Genomic DNA, 3,782 nt, shown 5'->3' with positions numbered 1-3,782 from the left:
ATTAGAAGCATCGACATTTCCTAAAAACACTGACATCAAACGCATTTAAGAACATTGCTTTTACTTTGATAATTTAGACCTAAAAACTAGAGAAAAGACTCAACTTTTATATCTGGTTCATTATGGAAAAACTCAACAATCTGAGGAATAGAAATTCTCTTTAACTCTCAGGATCTAAAATCTCCAAACAACGTTCGGGAGATTCTCCCTAGACAGATCTTCACAAAAATCAGTGGCCCCTTATGCCCCATGGCCATGTGCTACTATCTTAAACAACTGAACTTATGAAGCTGGTTTCATAGATTTATATAACAATTATTCTATCAATCGAAATGGTCAGCGCATGCTAGATTTCATCACAAAACATAACCCGCAATACCTAAATGCTAATTTTTAGAAGAAGGGATCCAAGACTTGGCCACAAACTTATACCAAAGGAATTGAGGATCAATTGAACTGCATGTTCATAAATAAGTGGAAAACAGCAAAAGTGCCGAGCATAAAATTCCTTTGAAGGAGATGGTCCTGATCGTTGTATATCGTATATTAACCACAATCTCAGATGAGCTCCGACAGACAAAATAATCTCAGAAGCTCCTCTATATGACAGGAAAAAGCAATTTGATCATGTATCATCTTGGTGAAATAAAGGTTCAAGGCATTGCAAGCAGAAATAGAACCCAACTCCCGAAATGCAACATTTGAATATTTTTTCCCCATCTTATCAACAAGCTGCAAAAATACTTTCTCATCAAAACTAATACCAAACCGTGAATCGTATGAGAGTTTGGAAATCATTAACTAAAAGCGCAATCACTTGAAGAGAGCAACAAGATCTTATTTACAATTACGATGCCAAACAAAAGACCCCCGTCCCCCAGTTATTTCAAACAGACCTATAAAACCTGCCATAAAATATGACGTTGACATCAAAGTTGGTGATTCCACACATTCGATCGAAACATTGACGTCCTGAAAGGATCAAAGACAGGAATGCAGTTGGTTTTGATGGATTATCCTCAGAAGTTTGGTTAACTGAGGTTTTCTGTGAAATCCTTTCAATTCTGTATGACAATTTACAATCAACATCCACTTGAGAAATGTGTTGTAGGCTGTACTCTTCAATTTGACAAGAAAGATAATTTAAGTAATTTAGGCGTGGTTAAAGTAAACAGAAGAATCATCCATACAAAATTCTACAGCAGGTTGTTGTTGTTGTCGTTGTTGTTGTTGAATCATATAACCAGAACTGGAGGGGAAGGACTTATGAAGAAAAATCAAGAAACGGATTCAGGAAAAATCGGTCTACAGTGTAACAGTCAAAAGAATCATCGAAAGAGATAGATATAAAAAATCTATAGACACTCTTATTGTTAATAAGCTTTTCAAAAGCTTTCGCCTTTCTCCACCGAGGCAGAATAGAGCGAATTTTTTTAAGCATACGATACACTACTAGAAGTAGTAGCAGCAGTAATGAGGCTCTACAAAAATACAAGTGTTGAAGTACGATCACCTGATAGAAACTCTTCCAGTCTCGTTTATCCTCATAGCTTCAGTGGATAAAATTTAAAAAAAAAGCACAAAAAAACTGGGCTTCACTCGAGCAAAGGCCACTTTCCCTTGTCAGATAATATCAGCAATGGCAGATGCAGGTTATAAGTGATGATGACATTCTTTTAGCAGGCGCAATCTCAGAAGCTGCCATCCTTCTACACGACGTTGGGAAAATGGCAGAAGGTATTAGTGTTTATTTCAACGCTTCAAAGTATGAATATCTATAACGTATCTACTTATGAAGTCTTCCTGGTTTTTGACAAGGAAGATTTTAATAAGTCGACCAAACAAAACTCTCCAAAATCTGTAGGCTCCTTCGTATACCGAGAAAATATCACATTTATAGAATGGTATGTAACACTTTGATTCGAGAAAGCATGGGCTGTTCTTCACGGTGTTTGTGTCATGTGAAAGTCATCGTTACCCAATAATCTTGAGAGGAACTTCTTCAGTGCCACTATGGGACGAGTATTTGAAAGAGTCTGATGTTTTAACATTCTGGAAACACTTGCAGGCAAAGTATGGTGGGGCATGTTAACTAAACAATATATGGAAGGCTTCTTGCTATCAATGATGTCATTAGAGAGAGGAGCGGGGGGGGGGATATATTACAAGAGAGAACAAAGCAAGAATTCACTGGTGCTGCACTCTGGTGGCCTCTCTGACTGATATAAATGAGTTGGCCATCGAGGCAAAAATCTTTTATTGAACAGTTCTGTACGGAAACGAAATTTTGCCCTGATGACCTCTCGAACACTAGGCAGGGGTCATGATGGGAGTTGCGATCGAGTCGTGCAAATGCGAGCAAATTTAATCGTCCAAAAATGGAAGTTGAGAGATATTTTTAGATTCAAGGTAGCCATTTCTATAAACACTGTTTCTATAAAACATGTTTGAGAACAGATATGGAAATGCATTTAACAAGAGACGGATATCATTAGTTTCTCCTCACCTTTTAGAAGTAGGGAAGTCTCCTATGTTTTTGATAGGTTAATAGTGGTTGTGAGACTTTGAGTTATTGTAAAGCTTTGCAAATCCATTTCTGTGATATGCTATTGAAAGCTACTCCATAACGAAACTTTTGCAGTTCTTTAACTGTTTTCTTGGATCATTAGCTGTTCTCTTCCACTCCATACATTTTTCTTTCTCTTAGATTTCCCAAGTGTTTTATAGTATTGTGTTTGAACAAAATGTGACACCCAATGTATTTAATAAATTTAATATCATGGAAGGACATTGGTCAGTAATTTGTATCCTGAATGATTTTCGCCACTTTTTGGAATGAGAAGAGTGACAAGTACAAACCATGCGAGCAGACATAAATGTACTCATATGTCCTTTCCCGATAAAATACCAAAATGCTAACTTCTTGCATCAATATCCTGTTTTAAGATCTCGGCCCGGAAATGTTCTCTTTGATTTTCCCTCTGCAACCTTATGTTATTGCTTTGGCTTTACAGCCATATAGTTTGTTTATTAAACTTATATTTTCTTCCTCTTATTGACTTTCGTTACAGTTATTTTGTTCTGATGCTGTGTCTTCCACAGAAATTGTGCCAATTCCCGTTGTAGTTACGGCATTAACATTTTGGGGTTCTTCAGCGAACAATTTATTCAGCATTTTGCTTTTACAACACGTTGATGTGTATTTTAGTTTCTTGGCTGTGATTGAAATTCTTCTTGTTTCAGTGAACATAGTTTATTATTTCAAGTTTCAACTGCTTTATTTTATTTCTTTGGATGTATGTGCTGTGTTGCATTTTATAACCACGAGAATATATGAAATGTTTCTCCATAGAAATATATTTTATTATAATCCAACACTCTTGTCTGCATCATGCTTGGGTTGGTTGCCTTAGCTTCTTGCGATAAGTTAGTACTGTCCTGCTTGTTAGGTAAATTTTAGATAAATTTCAGCTGTTTTATTTACAACTTCGAATTCAAATTGAAAGAAATAGCTTATCTTCAAGTCGAAATTTCGTACCAGTTCTAGAGTTCCTTGCCAAATTAATTTTAAGATGTTAAAGAAATTCATTTATTTATCTATTCGCTCTACAACCGTTTGAATTTGAAATGAAGTGCCATCAGCATTCGGAAACATCTGTTGTGGCTCACTGCTATCTTCAGGGATAATACACTTTGACACGATGTCGCTGTTATTAATGATTTCTAACATAGCTACAAGGTGGCCTTTGATATTTTTATTGTACCTTGCACCGCTTTTCGGT

Source organism: Octopus sinensis, linkage group LG2 (genome assembly GCF_006345805.1).
Source record: "Octopus sinensis linkage group LG2, ASM634580v1, whole genome shotgun sequence".
In the NCBI taxonomy this organism is placed as follows: domain Eukaryota; kingdom Metazoa; phylum Mollusca; class Cephalopoda; order Octopoda; family Octopodidae; genus Octopus; species Octopus sinensis.
Note: the sequence above shows the minus strand (reverse complement) of the source record.